Source organism: Chiloscyllium punctatum, chromosome 32 (genome assembly GCF_047496795.1).
Source record: "Chiloscyllium punctatum isolate Juve2018m chromosome 32, sChiPun1.3, whole genome shotgun sequence".
NCBI lineage: Eukaryota > Metazoa > Chordata > Chondrichthyes > Orectolobiformes > Hemiscylliidae > Chiloscyllium > Chiloscyllium punctatum.
In genome coordinates this window covers 64,515,852-64,538,324 of record NC_092770.1, presented here as the reverse complement: position 1 = coordinate 64,538,324, position 22,473 = coordinate 64,515,852, and the positions used below count along the sequence as shown (strand labels likewise).

Here is a 22,473-nt window from a genome sequence, read left to right as displayed (position 1 = left end):
TCATCACTCAAAATTATTCCCCTTTCTGCCACTGCCATCATCAGTACTTCACCCTCTTATTATAATAGCTCACAATATTCTTTCCAAACACAACTAACCTTGGATGCTTTTAACAATGGGACTTACCACAAACTAGGCTCTGGGAATTTGATTGGTTTTTAAACCCCAAATCTGCCCTGATCTCATGCAGGGCATAAACTATAGGACTCAGTTCCAAAACGTGACAGAACCACCCATGGAAAAGTCAAAGTACACTTCCAATGGAGTAAGGTAGGTTAAGGAAGTCAGACAGGATAAACTGCATAAGGCAACAGTAACATTTACCAATGCCTTTTTGGAAGGATCAAGTCATTAATTGTAGACCTAGATTTAAATGTAAGCATTTGACACACCCATCACAAAATCCCTAGAGTGTGGAAGCAGGCCATTCAGTCCATACCAACCTGCCAAAGAGCATCCCATCCAGACCCACCCCGACTCCCCTACCCTATCCTTGGAATGCGGGAATTCCCAGGGCCAACCCACCCAACCTACATACCCCCAGACACTATGGACAATTTAGTGTGGCCAAAAAAATCCACCTAACCTGCACACCTTTGGACTGTGGGAGGAAACCTACGCAGACACAGGGAGAATATGCAAACTCCACACAGTTGCCCAAAGGTGGAAGTGAACCAGGGTCCCTGCTACTGTGATGCAGCAGTTCTCACCACTGAACCATCATGTCGCTGTATTGACATACAATCCACACAGTTGTCCAATGGATTGCAAGGGAAAGCAAAGAAACTATTAAATGTCTTCATTGCAAAATTACAAAACAATATGAAAACATAGTTAGTTCAGGGGAAAGATGGACATTGATAACTCCAATGAAAGCATGAGGAATTCAGTGAGAATTTCCAACATCATCCCACAATGTCATGAAGTCAAATATAATCCCTCTCTTGGCACAAACCACCTCTCTCTTCTTCCACCCACAACAATGCATAAACTATCCTCCGAGTAGTCAAATAAACCAAAAGCAATGATATTCCCAAACATAAATTAGAACGTAAGATTAGCTACATGTGTTTCTGATGGCCATTAACTATCCAACTTGTCAGACCAATTTGAACACCAGCATATTAAGTGGTACAATTGGGCAACACCAATGGTCGACGACCAAATGGTCTTTTAATCCACCAAATGTCTGACAGTATTAAAAAATAAGTTAAAAAAGTGTTCATGAAACATGAGAAATTTCACTATTTTTAATGCCTCTATGATATTCCCACCACCCACCCCACTCCCCACATCGCCCCGAGGAGCTAACTCTTCAATGCCTGACAGCTCCAGCTCCCAGAAGACCTAGCAACGGAAAAAAAGACACCACTCGCTGAGCAACATGATAATTATTTAGAGATTATCCTTTAAATTCCCCTCACAATTCTTCTAAACCCTTGAGATCCAGAGAAAATGAACGATAGAACCCTCAGACATACAAACTCCAAATGCATGCACATTCCAGGAAATCCAATGGTCTCATGTGCGTTTCGCAACAACTACGTTTTGTTTTCTGAAATCCATGTGTAAAATTTTCAGAAGTCATCATTGGAAAACTCAAGCATGAAAGTAAAACACATACATGCATTCTGCAGCCAGAAGGCATCTAGACAGAGTAGCAATCCCATAATTACTTGCCAACCAAGCACATGAATGTCATTTTTTTCCTAATGCAATTTTCTGCTGATCAAACAATAATGTGTGCTTAATAACTAGCTCAAATAATGTCTCCCACAGGGAAGTGGAGCACTTGACCCATGTGCTTTGCATTTACCACTGCTGTGATAGCGCTGCATGAAGATGGTTTTCTTGCATTCCTGAATTTTATGCTTGGTGTACAGTTAAAATGAGCAAAAAACAGTAGCTGAATATATTGCGTTAATCTCTCAGCTCATGAAAACGAACGTACCTTCTCTGCCCAATAACACCAGCAACCAAACAGGACACATTTGCCATTGTATGAGCATGGTGGCATGTGAATGCACTTTCTGTACTCCCACGAGCAGATTGAATCAAACTTTAAAATCAAATGATTGTTCAAAAGTTAAACCAATAAATAACACTCAGAGCAAAAACACAAGTGTTAGTACTTATACTTGTCTTTGCAAAAATGGCATAAACACTAATGTGGTTTTCCTCTTCTCAATGTTGCTGCAATATGTGTGGTCACCGATAGCCTCCCTAGTAAATCCCAACAGCAGAGCAAGTTCCAACTCATTTGCCAGCTTCGGAGGGGGGGGGGGGTTGTAACCATTCTCAGCTGCCAATCAATCAAAGGCCGTGGGCCACAGAACCTCCCAGGGAAACTGCCAAGATTCACCGGGCCAATGGGCCCAGAGCACAGCTGTCATCCAAAATCAGTGTCCCAGGATGTAAATGACGGACGAAGTTCAGAATTGAACGGATGATTTGATCCATCTGTGTTGCAGGATTGGAGTGATCTGCTCGAGGAGGAGCCTATTTCAGGATTAGGTGGTGCTGCACATTGCCAGGCCAGCAAGCATAGTACTGACTGGATAGCTCCCTTTTCAGTTATGCCTGAAGATCACACTGCTGCAAGTGCCTGGAATTTACATTAAGCACTGAATTACCAGGCTTCATTTACAGATTTATTTTTCTTTGCAAAATTATAATCTGTGTTGTGCAAATAGCCTCCACTTCTGACACTTTTGTTGGAGATGTAACCTTGCCTTTCCAGGGAGGGGATTGGATTACATTACTTTTTTTTTAAAGATTACTTAGTGTAGAAACTGGCCCTTCGGCCCAACAAGTCCACACCGACCCACCGAAGCACAACCCACTCAGACCCATTCCCCTACGTTTACCCCTTCACCTAATACTACAGGCAATTTAGTATGGCGAATTCACCTAACCTGCACATTTTTGGATTGAGAGAGGAAACCGGAGCACCTGGAGGAAACCCACGCAGACACGGGGAGAATGTACAAACTCCACACACAGTCGCCCGAGGAAGGAATTGAACCCGGGTCTCTGGCACTGTGATTAGATTCCCTAAAGTGTGGAAACAGGCCCTTTGGCCCAACTAGTCCATACCAACCCTCCAAAGAGTAACCCACCCAGACCCATTTCCCTCTGACTAATGCACCTAGCACTATGGGCAATTTAGCATGGTTAATTAACCTGATCTGCACATCCTTGGACTGTGGGAGGTAACCAGAGCACCCGGAGGAAACCCATGCAGACATAGGGAGAACGTGCAAACTCTACACAGACGGTCGCCCAAGGCTGGAATCGAACCTGGGTCACTGGCGTTGTGAGGCAGCAGTGCTAACCACTGAGCCACCATGCCGCTTGAGAGACTATGTTTACTACATCTAATGTAGACTGCTGCTGTTTGCAAACTGACAAAGTCTTGGAACTAATACATCATATCCCATCGACACAACATCAATTTAAAGTATGACCTCTTAAAATGGCATATGTACACCATACTAACTCTGTAGACTGTTTGACAAAACGTAATTGTAGCATGTTCTCAAAGTGCTGTCCATGTCCTACTTCCAACTCTGAGTTTTAAAAATCTACTCACAGGATGTGGGCGTTGCTGGCAAATCTGGAATTTATTCCGCACCCATATTGCCCTTGAGAAAATAGTGGTAGGGAGCCATTTTGTAGAACCACTGCAGTTCATATGGTGTAGATAGACCCATAGTACTGGCCATAAGGGCTATTCAGGATTTTGACCCAGCAACAGTGAAGCAACAGCCATATAATGTCACATCAGGACAATGTGTGGCTGGTCGGGGGAACTTTTCGGTACCTATAAAGCATCTACAGTCCTCGTCCTTCTGAGTGATGAAGGCCACAGAGTTGCAGTCGAGGGAGCCTTGAGTTGTTGACAACACTGTCCAACAGATAGTCTCTCATGAAGCAAACACCATGGGCATACTGCAACTCCTACAACAACATGCACTTCTGCCTTGAAGTTCAGATATTCAAGAAATACATTTTGCGATTTCTAAAGTGGCACAAACCATAAGCAGCAAATGTCATCAACACTATGTCAACCATAAAAAACAGAACCAATAATGCAAAGACTACCTGAATATTATTTTCAACACTTGCAAGTTACAAGAAAGGCCGAATGGTAAATTCTTGGCCTAGTCCAAGGCTTGGAATAAAACTCCAATCCCAGCAACTATTCATTTAATTAAATAAATTGGTAATTAAAAGCCAATCCATGTAATGGTGGCTGTCTAACTACTGAATGGTCATAAAACCCTTCTGGTTTTCTACCAGAAATCATCTACCAGAAATCTTCTACCTTTCTTGGTCCGAGTAACAACACTCGGAAGTGTCCCACCAAGCCTCTCAGTACTATTAAACCGGTACCAAAAACATCAAATTGGAATCAACTTTCACAGAAAACAAAGTCCAAATGCCAAACAATTAGTCAGAACGTACTTCCTGATAACACTGCTTTTCCACTACTACAAAAGTACAACCTCAGGAGAAGATAGCTGAAGGGGATTTTCAGAATTGAAAAATACAAGCAGCTAAGCAGGACGACAATGCAGTTTAATGGAAGGAGGGTCATTTATCAAAAAGACAATCCTGGGCCCCATTCCAATATCAGTATGAAAGGATAGGAAAAGGCCACTATGTTTGAGGAGCTTGTTAGCTTAATTTACATTGACAATTAATTACTGATACACGACCCATACTCCATTTGGGATTGATTAATAAAGTTGCTGTCAGTTCTTAATCATCGAGGAAGATAAGAATTTGAAAACACTTGAAACTGCCTGACAGGGAGCCTTGACATGGCTCTCGACTTGGCAAAGTCGCCCTAGTCGGCATGAAGTCAAATCAATCACTAGTTCATGAATTCACTTGCCTGTTCGAAGGAGGTTCAGCTTTTAAGGGCGCGTTGGAGGCAAGGATTGGAATGACCAGTTCAAAAAGCCTTCACTTCCACTTTGCTCCATCCAGCAAGGGAAACCTCTCGATGACATCACTCATCATTCAGCAGTGAACGCGAGAATTCCAGAAGCTGAAAGTCATAAAACTAGTTATCCATCTGGCTCTGCTCAATTGGCACAACTTCTCTGTTCCAAGGCCAGGTATTCATCCACACGTCATCAATCATTCGAGAAACCAATGTGCCGGTTCCTCCGCAAAATGTATTCCAAATCCACTCTACTGGAACAAGCTCATACACATGTACACCAGTAGGAGAACAGTGGCATTGCGATGATTTCACCAGAGCCATGATCCAGAAACATTATCTAACACTCCTGGAACTCAGGTTAAAATCCTTGAAATCCAGCAAATCAAATTTGGAAGTAAGTAATTATCAAACTACAATCGATTGTGGTAAATACTTATTGGAGCACTTATGTCCTTTGGGGAAGGAAATCTGCCTTCTTTACTCCCACAGCGATGTGGTTGATTTGTAACTACCCTCAAACAGCTGAGCAAGCCTTTCAGCTCCAAGTCAATTATGGACTGTCAACAAATGTTGGTCTTGTTAGAGATGGCCAATCTCCTGAAAGGATTTAACAAAAAAAGATATGGAAGGACAGCTTGCGTACCCTCCATTGAAAAGCAAAACATCATGCAGTGCAATTCACAAGTAATTAATATTTGATGCACAAGTTTGCAATAATCTAAACCAGTAATGTGCCCCTCTGCTACACACAAAATGCAAAGCTCTTTTTCTCCTTATGTCATCATGCTTCTTTCAAATATTTCATAGCTAAGCTGATCTTTAAGATGAAGTTGATGGCAGTGAGTTTTCCTTTGGGAGCAGTTCCCTATTAACAAGAATAACTCATACCAAAATGCTTCTGTTCTGATTATTTTAATCCTGCAGGATAGAGATGTGGATTTTACCTGAAGTTGCATTACATCTGCTGGAAGAAAGGTTACCTTCTGACAGGAATGAAGCACATTGTTGAGTTTACTTTTGAGAATAAGCAAAGGATTACAGCTCCACTAAGTGCAATATCCTTATTTCAGTAACATATGTAGGCTGTCAAATTTGATCATCTATCATCATGTTATACAGGAGATTGTTGATTTAAAATGAAAAATTTTAATCAAAGACTAGAAGCATAGATCTTAGATCACCACAGTGGTCAGTTGACCACAGATTGAGACAAGTCTTGAGGGCCCGTGTGGAAGAGTTGAAACCTTTTTCGCTGACATGACCATTTTGAATTGACTAACATTACAACCAGGCAATAGAGTCAGCAGGAATAAATCCAAATTCCCATTTCCTGGCATATGAAAGGCTCACCTTGTCAGTGAGGTAAAAACAATGACTGCAGATGCTGGAAACCAGATTCTGGATCAGTGGTGCTGGAAGAGCACAGCAGTTCAGGCAGCATCCAAGTAGCTTCAAAATCGACGTTTCGGGCAAAAGCCCTTCATCAGGAATAAAGGCAGTGAGCCTGAAGCGTGGAGAGATAGGCTAGAGGGTGGTGGGGGTGGGGAGAAAGTAGCATAGAGTACAATGGGTGAGTGGGGGAGGGGATGAAGGGGATAGGTCAAGGAGAGGGTGGAGTGGATAGGTGGAAAAGAAGATAGGCAGGTCGGACAAGTCCGGACAAGTCATGGAGACAGTTACTGAGCTGGAAGTTTAGAACTAGGGTGAGGTGGGGGAAGGGGAAATGAGGAAACTGTTGAAGTCCACATTGATGCCCTGGGGTTGAAGTGTTCCGAGGCGGAAGATGAGGCGTTCTTCCTCCAGGCGTCTGGTCGTGAGGGAGCGGCGGTTAAGGAGGCCCAGGACCTCCATGTCCTCGGCAGAGTGGGAGGGGAAGTTGAAATGTTGGGCCACGGGGTGGTGTGGTTGATTGGTGCGGGTGTCACGGAGATGTTCCCTAAAGCGCTCTGCTAGGAGGCGCCCAGTCTCCCCAATGTAGAGTAGATCACATCGGGATTGGGGAGACTGGGCGCCTCCTAGCAGCGCTTTAGGGAACATCTCCGGGACACCCGCACCAATCAACCACACCACCCCATGGCCCAACATTTCAACTCCCCCTCCCACTCTGCCGAGGACATGGAGGTCCTGGGCCTCCTTCACCGCCACTCCCTCACGACCAGACGCCTGGAAGAACAACGCTTCATCTTCCGCCTCGGAACACTTCAACCCCAAGGCATCAATGTGGACTTCAACAGTTTCCTCATTTCCCCTTCCCCCACCTCACCCTAGTTCTAAACTTCCAGCTCAGTAACTGTCTCCATGACTTGTCTGGACTTATCCTACCTGCCTATCTTCTTTTCCACCTATCCACTCCACCCTCTCCTCCTTGACCTATCCCCTTCATCCCCTCCCCCACTCACCCATTGTACTCTATGCTACTTTCTCCCCATCCCCACCCTCCTCTAGCTTATCTCTCCACGCTTCAGGCTCACTGCCGTTATTCCTGATGAAGGGCTTTTGCCCGAAACATCCATTTCGAAGCTACTTGGATGCTGCCTGAACTGCTGTGCTCTTCCAGCACCACTAATCCAGAACCTTGTCAGTTAGCCAACTTGGAAAGACAATGAAATTAAACTCCTGAAAAACACTGAACACCCAATTTCAATAATAGTGTTTTATATAAACAGCAGGACAGAGAGAAGAACATTGATTCACAACAGCAGAACATTTATTTTCCTAGCCTCCCCTCTCATCACCTCAGAAAACAACAGCTAACTAAAGAGTAAACTGGGAAAACCACTCACTGAGAGCTCAAAATCCATCACTGCTGCAAATGTGAGCCAATTGTTGACTTATTGAAGCATCAGGTTTAAAAATATAAAATCTTAAAGACTTTGAAGGCTTTTAAATTGCACAGCCATATTGCTCCCTAGGTGTAGCACTTTCCCCTTTTTGCAAAAATCTGTTATCTGTGTTTGAGTATATATTTAATGCTATGTTTATATTACTTTTTCTCAGGATTGATTGGTAATAAAATTCACTTTACATTCACTCAACGAAAGCTTGGTAACTGGCTCCTTCGTTTTCTAAGAGAAAGTGAGGACTGCAGATGCTGGTGGTCAGAGTTGAATGTGGTGCTGGAAACGCGCAGCAGGTCAGGCAGTGTCTGAGGAGCAGGAGAATGGATGTTTCGGTACAGCTGAAATGTTGATTCTCCTACTCCTCAGATGCTGCCTGGCTGGCTGTGCTTTTCCAGCACCACACACTCTAGTCCTTCATTTTCTAGCAAGTTGCATTTGAATTGACATATATTCGCTGTATGCATAAAAGAGGAAAAATATTTTTTGTGACAGATTCAGAAAGGGTTCAAAAGAGAGAAAACATTCTCTTGTCACACAATTTCCTTGTACCTTTAAGCCACAGAACATCTAAGCTAGTTTCTTTCCTCCCCGCTCACCTGCTTTGGACTAACACCCTATAGTAGCTACTTATTTTTCATATAGGTATGCCAGACATATTCAAAATGGACTTTGGCATCAAGCTCTGCACAAAACTTAATGTCTTCCACCTCGATCAAAGGAACAGGAGGAAGTCACCCAATCCCTGGTGGCTATTAAATTTTAGCATGGATTATTTCAATCTCAAATCTATTTATTCATCGTTGTGCTGTTTTGGGACATGCCTTTGCCCAACAGCAGACTTCTGATTGCTATCTTGCAAGTTTCAGTTGACTCTGCAGCTTCAAATGTAATCAAGTCAACGGGTGTAGTCAGAAAGCTGCAGGGCAAGGGATGATGGGAGCTCTGGATTTTCATCACCCATTTTGTAAGAACTTGTGTCCAGATTTCACTCAACAACCTAAAGCTAATTTTATGGTGGCAAGGGCAGAGAATGGCATGCAAGCACCACTATTAACAGGGTTGGATAATATCCAGACAGGACCTGACAAATGACAAGGAGCATTCATGCCAAGCAAGTACCAAGTAATGGCCTCCAATAACCATAGGAGAGAGCATTGTATTCACCCTAATCTTCTCAGCCAAAGATGTTCTTTAAACATATTAAAGGAAAAAGAATAACTAGAGGGAGAATAGGACCCCTCAAGTACAAAGTGGACACATATGTGTAGAATCACAAGAGATGGGTGAGGTCCCCCTCAATGAATATTTCTCCTCTGCGTTTACTGTGGAGAAAGACATGAAGACTTGGGAACTTGGGGGAGTTAGTGGGCATACCTGGGGGACAGTCCATACCACAGTAGAGGTGGTGTTGGATGTACTAGAATGTACAAAGATGGATAAATCTCCTGGTCCTGACCAGATATATCCAAGAACACTGCAAGAGGCTAGAGAAGAAATTGTGGGGGCCCTGGCTGATATTTTTGAATCATTAGCCACGGGTGAGGTCCCGGAAGACTGGAGGGTAGTGAGTGTTGTGCTCTTAGTAAAGAAGGCCTACAAAGAAAAGTCATGGAACCATGGACCAGTAAGCCCAACATCTATGGTAGGTAAGTTAGTTGAGAAGATTCTAAGACATATAATATACATGCATTTGGAAATACAGGGTTTGATTAGGAGTAGTTAGCATGGCTTTGTACATGGAAGATCATGCCTCACAAACTTGTTCAAGTTCCTTGTTGAAGTGACCAAGGAGGCTGATGAGGGCAGGGCAGTAGATGTAAGTCTGTATGGATTTCAGTAAGGCCTTTGATAAGGCTCCATATGATAGGCTGCCCTGGAAGGTTAGATTGCATGGACGCCAGGGACAGCTGGCAAATTGAATACACAATTGGCTTGATGGTAGGAGGCAGAGGGTAATAGTGGAAGGATGCTTGTCGAACTGGAGACCAGTGACTAGTAACTAGTAGAGTGCCTCAGGGGTCGATGCAGGACCCATTGCTGCTTGTTATCTATATCAATGATTTGGATGAGAATGTATAAAGCATGATTAGTAAATTTATAGCTGACACTAAAATAGACGGTATCGTGGACAGTGGGAAAGGTTCTCAGAAATTGCAGCAGGACCTCAATCAGCTGGGGAAGTGGGCCAAGAAATGGCAAATGGAGTTTAATATAGATAAGTGTGAGGAGTTGAGTTTTGGAAAGTCAAATCAAGGTAGGAGTTTCCTGGTGAATGGTAGGCCCTTAGGGAGTGGAGTGGAACAGAGGGATCTTTGGAGTTCAGGTGCATGGTTCTTTGAAAGTGGAGTCACAGGTAGACAGGGCAGCAAACTGGCCTTCATCAATCAAGGCACTGAGTAGAGAAGTTTGAAAGTTATGTTGCAGTTGTATAGGACATTGGTGAGGCTGCACTTGGAGTATTGTGTTCAGTTCTGGTCACCCTGCTTTAGGAAGGATATTATTAAACTGGAAAGAGTGTAGAAGAAATTTACAAGGATGTTGCCAGGACTCAATGGTCTGAGTTATAGGGAGAGGTTGGACAAGCTAGGACTTTTTTCTTTAGAGTGTAGGAGACTGAGGGGGGAATCTTAGAGAAGTGTATAAGGTCATGAGAAGCATGGATAGGGTGAATGCGCTCTGTTTTTCCCAGGGTTGGGGAAAGGAAGGCTAGAGGACATCAGCTTAAGGTTAGAGAGGAAAGAATAATTGGGAGCCTGAGGGCAACTTTTTTTAAAACACAGAGGGTGGTACGCGTATGGAATGAGTTATCAGCAGAAGTGGTTGAGGCGGGAACATTAACAATATTGGAAAGGCATCTGGATAAATAGATGGATAGGAAAGGATTAGAATATGGGCCAAGTGCAGGGAAATGGGGTTAGTGTGGACGGACATTTTGGTCAGCACAGACCAGTTTGGGCAAAAGGGCCTGGGCTGGCTCATAGAGTTCTACAGTATGCAAAGATATGGGAGCAGAATTAGGCCATTTGGTCCATCAGCTCTGCTCCACCATTCAAACATGTTCCTCCCCATCATTCTCCTGCCTTCTACGAGCAACCCTGATCCCCTTACTATTAAGATCCTACCTCTGTCTTAAAGACACTCAATGATTTGACCCCACAGCCCTTTTTTGGGACAAAAAGTTCTATGGATTCACCATTCTCTAGCTGGGGAAATATCTCCTCATCTCAGTTCTAACTGGTCGTCCCTTCACTCTGAGGCTGTGCCCTCTGGTCCTAGTCTCTGCTACTAATGGGAATGTCTTCTCTATGTCCACTCTATCCAGGCCTCAGCATTCTAAGTTTGAATGAGATGCCCCTTTATCCTTCTAGACTCTACTGAATAAAAGCTAAGAGTCCTCCAGCACTCTAGAGAAGCTCTTTATTGCTTGGATCATTCTTATAAACATCGTCCTGACCACCTCCAAAGCTAGCACATCCTCCCTTAGATACAGGACCCAAACTGCTCACAAATATTCCTAATGTAGTCTGACCAGAGCCTTATACAGACTCAGCAGTACATCCCTGCTGTTGTACTCTAACCCTCTTGAAATGAATGCTAATATTTCATTTACCTTCCTAACTGCCAACCGAACCCACATATTAACCTTAAGAGAATTAGAGTCTTAGAGTTGGTACAGCATGGAAACAGACCCTTCAGTCCAAGCCATCCATGCCGACCAAATATTGCAGCCCAATCTAGTCCCATCTGCCAGCACCCGGCCCATATCTCTCCAAACCCTTCCTATGCATATACCCATCCGGATGCCTCTTAAATGTTACAATTGTACCAGCCTCCACCACTTGCTCTGGCAGCTCATTCCATACATGTACCACCCTCTGTGTGAAAAAGTTGCCCGATAGGTCTCTTTTATATCTTTCCCCTCTCACCCTAAACCTATGCCCTCTAGTTCTGGACTCCCTCACCCCAGGGAAAAGACTTTCTGAACCCTTTCAAGTTTCACAACATCCTTCCGATAGGAAGGAGACCAGAATTGCATGCAATATTCCAACAGTGGCCTATACAATGTCCTGTACAGCCGCAACATGACCTCCCAACTCCTGTACTCAATACTCTGACCAATAAAGGAAAGCATACCAAACGCCTTCTTCACTATCCTATCTACCTGAGACTCCACTTTCAAAGAGCTATGAACTTGCACTCCAAGGTCTCTTTGTTCAGCAACACTCCTAAGGACCTTACCATTAAGCATTTAAATCCTGCGAAGATTTGCTTTCCCAAAATGCAGCACCTCGCATTTATCTGAATTAAACTCCATCTGCCACTCCTCAGCCCATTGGCCCTTCTGACAAAAATCCTATTGTAATCTGAGGTAGCCTTCTTCGCTGTCCACTACACCTCCAATTTTGGTGTCATCTGCAAACTTACTAACTGTACCTCTTATGCACACATCCAAATCATTTATGTAAATGACAAAAAGTAGAGGACGCAGTACCAATCCTTGTGACACTCCACTGATCACAGGCCTCCAGTCTGAAAAACAACCCTCCACCACCACCTTTGAGCCAGTTCCGTATCCAAATGGCTAGTTCTCCCTGTATTCCATGAGATCTAACCTTGCTAATCAGTCTCCCATGGGGAACCTTGTCGAACGCCTTACTGAAGTCCATATAGATCACATCTGCCGCTCTGCCCTCATCAATCCTCTTCGTTACTTCCTCAAAAAACTCAATCAAGTTAGTGAGACATGATTTCCCATGCACAAAGCCATGTTGACTATCCATAATCAGTCCAAGCCTTTCAAAATACATGAACATCCTGTCCCTCAGGATTCCCTCCAACAACTTGCCCACCAGCAATGTTAGGCTCACTGGTCGAAAGTTCCCTGACTTGTGCCACTGTTTAAGAAGGGTAGTAAGGACCATGTTCGCCAACCTCCAGTCTTCTGGCACCTTTTATGCGTTTCAAGACATCCAGCACTTCCTCCTCTGTACTGTAGACATTTTTCAAGATGTCACCATCTATTTCCCTACAGTCTATATCTTCCATGTCCTTGCCCACAGTAAATACTGATGCAAAACACTCGTTTATTATCTGCCCCACCTCCTGCAACTCCACACAAAGGCCGCCTTGCTGATCTTTGAGGGGCCCTATTCTGTCCCTAGTTACCCTTTTGTCCTTAATATATTTGTAAAAACCCTTTGGATTCTCCTTAATTCTATTTGCCAAAGCTATCTCATGTCCCCTTTTTTGCCCTCCTGATCTCCCTCTTAAGTATACTCCTAATGCCTTTATACTCTAAGGATTCACTCGCTCTATCCTGTCTAAACCTGAAATATGCCTCTTTCTTTTCCTTAACCAAACCCTCACTTTCTTTAGTCATCCAGCATTCCCTGCACCTACCAGTCTTTCCTTTCACACTAACAGGAATATACTTTCTCTGGATTCTCATTATCTCATTTCTAAGGGCTTCCCATTTTCCAGCCATCCCTTTACCTGCAAACATCTGTGTCCAATCAGCTTTTGAAAGTTCTTGCCTTATACAATCAAAATTGGCCTTCCTCCAATTTAAAAATTCAACTTTTAGATCTGGTCTATCCTTTTCCATCACTATTTTAAATCTAATAGAATTATGGTCGCTGTCCACAAACTGCTCCCCCACTAACACCTCAGTCACCTGCCCTGCCTTATTTCCCAAGAGTAGGTCAAGTTTTGCACCTTCTCTAGTAGGTACATCCACATACTGAATCAGAACATTTTCTTGTACACACTTAACAAATTCCTCACCATCTAAACCCTTCACACTATGGCAGTCCCTGTCTATGTTTTGAAAGTTAAAATCACTCATCATAACCACCCTATTATTCTTACAGATAGCTGAGATCTCCATACAAGTTTGTTTCTCAATTTTCCCCTGACTATTAGGGCATCTATAATGCAATCCCAATAAGGTGATCATCCCTTTCTTATTTCTCAGTTTCACCCAAATAGCTTCCCTGGATGTATTTCCGGGAATATCCTCCCTCAGCACAGCTGTAATGCTATCCCTTATTAAAAATGCCACTCCCCCTCCTCTCTTGCCTCCCTTTCTATCCTTCCTGTAGCATTTGTATCCTGGAACATTAAGCTGCCAGTCCTGACCATCCCTGAGCAGTATTTCTGTAATTGCTATGATATCAGAGTCCCATGTTCCTAACCATGCCCTGAGTTCATCTGCCTTCCCTGTTAGGCCTCTTGCATTGAAATAAATGCGGTTTAATTTATCAGTCCTACCTTGTTCTCAGTTTCGTCCCTGCTTGCCCTGACTGTTTGACTCACCATTGTTCTCAACTGTTCCGAACTAGGACTTCTAAATCTCTTTGTGCTTCAGATTTCCGAAGCCTTTCCCAATTTAGAAAACGGTCAATGCCTCTGTTCTTCCAATCAAAGTGCATAACATCACACTTTCCCACATCGCATTCCATCTGCCACTTATTTCTCGCTTTCTCAGCCTGTCCAAGTCCTTCCCACTTCCTCTGTACTATCTGTCCCTCCATCTATCTTTGCGCCATTTGCAAACCTAGCATTAATACCCTCATCCAGATCACTAACTTGTGACGTGAATAGTTGCAGCCCCAACACTGACCCCTTGCAGAACTTCACCGTCACTGCCTGCCATCCTCAAAGAGCTTTCTTTATCCCCTTTAAATCTGAAGGGCTGTAGACTGCTTTGGGCAGACTTCATTCGCAGGGTCGTGGAAAGGTCACTACAGATGTAGGCGTCACAGTGCAACGATTGACAGTAACTCCATTTACCATGCACTTGCCAGTGCTTTTTAATATTTCCTTAACCTCTTAAATGTCATACTTTTGGCTTTGAAAGCCAGTAGCAGTCACATTTAATGACCTTTTGTTTCTCAAATTCCTCCGGCTCCCCAGCTGCCCAACATTAATTTCACTCGGATTAGATTAGATTCTCTACAGTATAGAAATAGACCCTTCAGCCCAACAAGTCCACACCGACCCTCCGAAGAGTAACCCACCCAGACCCAGTCCCTTCCCTTATACTGACACCTGACTAATGCAACTAACACTATGGGCAATTTAGCATGGCCAATTCATCTAACCTGCACACCTTTGGATTGTGGGAGGAAACTGGAGCACCAGAGGAAACCCACACAGACACGGGGAGAATGTGCAAACTCCACACAGACAGCTGCCCAAGGTGGGAATTGAACCTGGATCCCTGGCCCTACAAGGTAACAGTGCTAACCTCTGAACCACTGTGCCACCCCTACTCATGTTGCCAACTGATAAATTTGTCACTTTCTGGGACCTTACTGCTTCAAAATATCAAAATTGTATATCAAACAGCGGTTAATTCAAAGATTATTCAACGTTTCAAGACAACATAAAGTCACACAAAAGGTCTTCACAGTATTAACTTATGCAATTTTGTTGTCAAAGGATTGGAAACTTTATTCCTTTTAATTGATCAGTTATAAAAACACAAGCTTTCCACAATTTTGGAAACATGTGTTCAACATCCGCATTTAAAGGTCTCTGCTCCAGAGAACATAAACGTAACTACCGAAATCTCCTCAATATGATCTTTTTCATTCTGATCAATAAAGCAGTGGACAGGGAGTCCATTCCTAACAGCAGCTACATTAGCTACAAAACTGTGAAAACAAGAGCAAACTAATACTGCATTTTCAAAACTAATTTCTAAACCTCGATGACAAACATGTTTCACTTCCTTTCTTGTCCCAAGGCGTGTGGCAGTTCGCATTTAGTTTACTCAGGCATAAGCAACAAGTCTTTCAAGCACTGTATAGCAGAATCAGAAACAAAGATGAGTAAACTGAAGCTCAGGCATGAGAGTATGGTGCGGGAAAAGCACAGCAGGTCAGGCAACATCCGAGGAGCAGGAGAATCGGTGGGGGGGGGGGTGACCCATTCCCTATTTTTACCCCTGACTAATGCACCTCACACTATGGGCAATTTAGCACAGCCAATTCATCTAGCCTGCACATCTTCAGACTGTGGGAGAAAACCGGAGCACCCGGAGGAAACCCACATAGACACGGGGAGAATGTGCAAACTCTACACAGACAGTTGCCAGAGGCTGGAATCGAACCAGAGTCCCTGGTGCTGTGAGGCAGCAGTGCGAACCACTCAGCCACCGTGCTGTCCCCTGATAAGCCGACATCATTGTTAGGGAGAGAGCTCCAAGATTTCGACCCAGTGGCGCAGAGAAGGAAAAAAATCAGTTTTCATACAGTTGGGGAGGAAAAACATTTTCCGAGCTACTATCGTTTCTGAAGAATGGTCAATAGACCCGAAACGTTACCTCTGATTTCTCTCTACAGATGCTGCCTGACCTGCTGCGCTTTTCCAGCAATCTGTTTTTTATTTGTTTGATTTCCAGCAACCACAATTCTTTCAGCTTCATTCGGAGTCATTGATATTGATAGCTAGTTGAGGTCCCAGCATCACATCCTTCTAGTCTGAAAATAAGCTATTTATGCCTATTCCATGCTACAAGAAGATAGTACTCAGTCTATTGTGGGCTCAATTCAGGTATCAGTTTAATTTAGCCTGGAATCAAAGAGAGGGGCCAGACAAGCAGAAAGCACACCAGAAATCACTGAATATACCAGGGAGATCAATACAGCAGTAGCATGTGTGCATTAAGACGTCTGTGTACTTGGATACTGTGGTGTAGACACTTGTCATGGCCAACCTTCTGATCTTGGATAATAACGCAAGTGAACACAGATCAATATAAACAACAAAGTCTAGGGTTTCCACTCTCCTCAAAAATCAGCCAAGTCAGTGCAAAGCAGCAGCCAATTTTCAAGCACAAATTATCCTACACAAAGAGAGATGGTATAACTTTATTTACACTGAAAAGAAATCACATGAAAAACTGGCTACTGCCACAGTGAATTAATCACCATGGTGAATTGCACCCAGTTGCAATGTTGCAAGAGGCTTTTAATATTAAGTCCATGTTTTAAAATGCATTTCATTTTTTTATTTGCAAAATAAAGTGCCCTACTGTTTTGGTTCGGTGACGTGGAAGTGAGTTTTAGCATGAATAGAGCAAAGAAACTTCATTTTTGACCGCCTAACAGTGGAAATCGCTGGTGCTATTTGCCTCATTAGGACTCAGCAGCAGTAACATGGCCCAGAGCATAAACTGTGCAGGCTTCAGGACAACAACATTAACTCTTTCTGATGGATCTTTCACTGAGCTGACTGCGGGGAGGATTCCTCCTGCAACTGGAATGTAGGGTTGTTACTCAGTGGGGCATAAGATGGAAATGGGGTTCCACAATGATCTGTACTAGGGGCACCGCTGCTGACAATTTTCATTAACAATTGGGACTGTGAAGCCAAAAATTCATTCTAAACTTGCAAATAGCACACGTCTTTTACATGGGTAGGCGGTAACAGGCAATATTGAAGAGGACTGCGACAAATTACAGGAGGGTTTTGATAAACTCGCAGAATTAGAAAATAATTAGGAAATGAAGCTCCACACAGATAAATGCGGGGCAGCGCATTTCAGTCAGAAGAATATGGAGGTCATAGGTTATTTGGAGTACATAGTTTAGGTGGAGGAACGATGGGATTGCAGGTTATTAATTCAAGCAGAACTGCAGGTTTGCAAGGCTGTAAAAATGTAACACAAGCAATAGGCTTTGCTTCTAAAGGAATACCAATATCAGGATATTTTGCTAAATCATAATTAGAATTTGATTAGACCACACCTAACAGAAGTATATGCAATTCTGGTAACCATGCTATAGAATGAATATCAAGAGACTGCAAAGACGATTGACAGTGGTGATACCAGAAGTATACAGATAGATATAATCAGGGATATATAAAGTGAGCAGACTGAGATTCTCTCTCTGGGGAGACTAAAAGAGACAGAGCTGATTTAATAGAGGTCTTTTGCATGGACAGAGCGACAATATCTCCATTTGCATGGGAGAGCTGTCGAATTGCAAACATCACATCAGTAGTTCCTTAAGCCCTCCCCAAAAGAGTCAATGCTTTTTTTCAGAAAAGGCACTAGGTGCATTTAAGGAGAAGCTAGACAGAATTTGAGGAAGAGAACTGTTTATTACAATTATAAACATAGGTGAGGAAAGATGGAAGGAAGCGTGAGTGGAACAGTAGCATGGACTGACTGGGCTGAATGGCCTGTTTCATTGCATTATATCCTACGAAATTCTATGACCATGCCCAGCAATGCAGCCTGATGAAGGTAAAACAGAAGAGAGCATTCCTGATCTGGTAGCTCAGCTACTCACAGGATCAATTCACTCAAGGTCAGTTACCTAGAACTTTAATGTGAGCAGTTTAAATTGAGATGATAATCTAAACTGTCACAGGCAAGGCCAGTAAAAATAGAAATGAAACCCAACAATTAGGTTTGATCATTCACCATCTAAATGTTGATCTTCCAGTCCAAATATTATGTTTTTTAATCCCTCCTTAAACGGCGGCACGTTATCGGAGGTACAGAGTAGATAAAGTATTGTTGAAGCTGGATAAATTCCAAAGTAATCTGCAGTAAAAATATTTCAGAGAGCAAGCAGTCAGTCTACGAGATAGGCTCGCTAGTGAGACTGGGAAACGGTTTGTATTGATTCATTCAGATGTAAATCAGATAGATCTCTTGCTGAAAATATCATCCTGCAATAAAAGTAATCTCCTCCCTGGTAATGCTCATTTCTGAAACAATATTAGTAAAGCAGATGATGTGGTCATTACCACATAGCTGCTTGTGGGAGTGAGATTCCACATTTCCTACATTACAGAAGTAATTACACTTCAAAAATGCATTTATGCAGCTGCAAAGAATTTTCTGATGGTGTAAAGGAGTTGTACAAGTGCAAGAATTTTTTTTATTTCAGGCATGTTGCTGTCAGTGTCGGATATAGAAAACAATGACTTCAGGAGCAACGATTCTCAGATCTCTCTCCCACAAAGGCTTTCCTTAGGCCAAGTCTGGCTCGATAATCAACTAATTGAAAGAGATTAATTGTCATCGTCAGATTGCATGATGTTCCAGGAATGATGGGGGAAGGCAAAGAAATGAACCTTGATTTTGTGTCATCCAGCATTCCCTGTGGCTCATTGCCTCCACAGATTTCCGGAGCGGATATGCAGCATATCTGGCTTATTTCACAAATAATTTCACAGGATTCAGGACAACCTCAACAAGATGGACTAGACATTACATTGATATGGCAGCGATGGATCAAATCAACAGAGTCCACCCGAAAGGATCACTGCATGAAAAATAAGGAGTCCTTCACTTCCAATTAGAGGCAAAGACATGATTGAATGGCAACAAGAAACAGATGACAAGCCAATAGACTAAAAGACATGAGCATCAATCATGAATTCATGTGCTGAGTGTCCCAGTGGAGTACATGTTAAAGGTTTGTTCAGTACTGCTCCACTAACCATGTATAAACACGAGCAATGGGCTTTGCTCTCAATCCTTTGGGGGGTGTTGGAGGGGGGGGGGGGCTGGAAATTTCTGGGAAGACATGGAATGAGAGTTTTGGGGGGAATAATTCACTTTGGCTTTCCTCTCTTGGGTGCTGATGGAGATATTCTGCATTCACAGAGGTACCTAGGCTCAAAAGAGCACATGCAGTTTATCCTTAAGCTAAAGGTCAGTTTGGAGAAAGTTTGTCTGCATTATTGACAACTCCTCTTTCCTTCCTCTAACCTTGTTCTATCCTGAGGCATGATTACCATGAGGCTGCTTTGAGATAGCAGCTAGCAATGAAGTAGGAAGTTGTAACCTGTATCAATAGTTGGATCAGGTGTATAGGAGAATAGCAAGTGGTATCTAATCCAGAGGAGCTACAGGAGTGATGCACTTCAGGAAGACCAACAAGATCGAGAATTAGACAATTGAGGATAATATACTGAGAAGTGTCAATGAAGAAGGATACCTGCAAGCTTACAACCACCACTGTCTCCCCACCTTCAAATGGCATCTAATATCACAGACTGTATCAAGCACATCCCGAAATAATGGGACCGAGATTATGGTCAGGGAGCACTCAAGCTTTGAAGCCTCAGTTTATGACATAAGCTGATCATGGAACATATTATTCTTAGAATCATAGCATGCAGAAGCAGGCCATTCAGCCCATCAAGTCCACACTAACCCTCCAAACAGCATCCCAATCAGACCACCCCCACAATTCCCAGGGCCAATCCACCTAACCTGCACATCTTTGGATTGTGGGAAGAAACCCATACAGACGTAGGGACAACGTGCAAACTCCACACAGATACCCCAGGCTGGAATCAAACACAGGTCCTGGCGTCGTGAGGTAGCAGAGCTAACCACTGAGCCACCATGCCCCGCCCCATACTTCATGCTTCGAAGTTTCTCATCATGCATTCACAGAAACCCATGTGGGCTGATTATTATGTTTATGCTGGGCAAAATTAAGAACAAAATTAAATAAGATTTATAATATCAAGAGAAAGCAAGATTGAAATTCTATGAATGGATCCATGCAAAGTATATTCACAGCATGTTTCCAACTTATAAATTTAAAACAGAGTGAGTACTCTTCAGTGCTGGACAATGGCAGCGTTAGAAATGTGATGCACTACATAGTTGAATAACTTGGCTTCAGCTAATGCACCACTCAGGCCAGCCATTGGAGAAGCTTGATTTTTTTTTGTGCTGGGCAATGGTAATCAGCACTTTTTCGTTTTTATCACGTCGACTGCAAGTTAAACATTACTCGTCTATTCTCTCCTCTCTATAGCACTCTGAAACAAGTCGATAAATAACATCTAGTAGGATCAATACTAAATTATGTGCATTCTGTTGTCTGGAAACAGTGTAGCCACAGAGGCAGAAATTACAATCATTGACCACTTCTATTATCTTGAGGGCAGAACAAATTGCTTATTGGAATGAGGTTACACAAAAGCAACATCAGATTGTGCAATCTCCTCTCCATGTTATTAACAGCAGAGGAGATTTGATCTCATCTCACTCCTGCACAGTTACTACTTATGCTTCACACAAAATTGCAAAATAAAATTAATCAGTCCATCATTCATTGTAATTGTTTCAATCCAGTTTTTAATTAATAAAAGGGAGAGTGTCAAGTCTTTGCATGAAACACTTTAGCTGCATTGCACTTGTTACCATTTTAGTAAAAAGTGGAAGATTTGGAATGCAAACCATTGAAAAAAAAATGCTGGATCCACACAACAGCAGAGTCAGTATCTGTTGAGAGAATGGATGGATTCAACACTCCTTCAGAAAAGGACAGAAAGAGAATGCTGAGTCTTCTGCTCTCTCTTGCCATGGCTTTTTGTACACACCCTGGACTGTTGCCATCTGAAGTGCTGTGTTTCTGGCCTTATTTGTCATGGATTACATGGCCCAGTGCGACAACCCTGTGACTTTAAGAGATGTATTTTGTCCTGAGTTTTTGTTTTGTGAAGAGGGGTTTTAATGCAGAGGAGCAGAGCAGTCTATAAAAAGATAAACAAATTGCAAGCCTTGTTGTTTTATTTTAAAAATTGGAACAATAAAAGCAGCTTGAATGGGTGTGGCCGAGGTCCCACAGAACCAGATTTTTTTTTGCTTTGGGTTTGAGCAGGTGCTATTAGGGTTGTGAAGAAATGGAAGCTATTTTGCTTCCCCCTCTTGGTTACAGCCAACAGTTGGGAGTTCTCTGCATGCTATGTGTGTTGCATATGAAACACACAATCTGCTTTCTGAATTGGCCTATTCCAAGGATGCATTTATGGGATGTTACTATATTGGAACAATTAATTAGTAATAGTTACTGTGCCTATTGTTAAGCTTTCCAATAGAGTTAAGTTATTCCAATTCCTTCTTTCTTTTGCTGTATTTTAACTACAATGTAGGAAGGAAGTGTTTTTTATTTTTTAAAAAACCCAAGGCTTCACAAGTTGTTTATGTTCTCAGACAGTTTGTCACCTCTGCATTAAAACCCTGCTTCAAAAACACAAGACCAGAACAAAATACATCTGTCAAACCACACCCAGAATATGAAGGCAATTCTAGGAATGACTGAAGGGAGGTCACTAAAGGGAGGGGTCCACACTGGCAGAAGTGTCATTGCTCTCTCCTTTCTCCATCCACCACCTTGTTTTTGTCTTCACCTCTGCAATGACCAGGTTAAACTTCCTGGTTTGGTATGGAGGTCAGAGCTCCAGCTCCAAATGCTATATTAGCATTCAACAACTCCCATTCATTAGACGCTCACCCACTTCATACATGTCACAGGAACCATCGAAGGCTAACCACTCCAGCAAGTGGTTACAGCCACAGAAGGAGCGAGTGTTCGCATCAGCGCCTGTGAAATCAATGAATCCGACTATGGGTTCATACTGAACTATATGGGAACAGTTACCAAGAGGTGTGCAGAGACTGCCTTCTGGAGTTGTCACAGACTCACAGAAGTATTACGGTGCCAAAGCGGATCCATTGGGTCCATCATGTCTGTGTCAGCAAGTTAAATAAACATCATTGCTCAGCGTCATTCCCTGTCTTCCAGCCCCCTCACACAGTTGCATGTTTCTTTTTAAATCCACATAAACATCCAATGCTCCCTTGAATGAAATTAAACCTCCCTCTGCCTCATATCAACCCCCCCGTGCATT

At 42.9% G+C, this 22,473-nt stretch overlaps 1 protein-coding gene across 4 annotated transcripts in view; it reads right to left on the bottom strand.

The window, feature by feature from the left end:
* nrcama (neuronal cell adhesion molecule a) overlaps positions 1 to 22,473 on the bottom strand; it is a 406,165-nt gene that overhangs the window by 375,271 nt on the left and 8,421 nt on the right. Inside the window, exon 2 of one of the 4 annotated variants that reach the window (XM_072552544.1) lies at positions 4,901 to 5,056. The exons of the other annotated variants lie outside the window; for them this stretch is intronic. The gene's annotated coding sequence lies outside the window, so the exon portion shown is untranslated. The remainder of the gene's footprint in view (positions 1 to 4,900; positions 5,057 to 22,473) is intronic. 4 annotated transcript variants of the gene reach the window in all.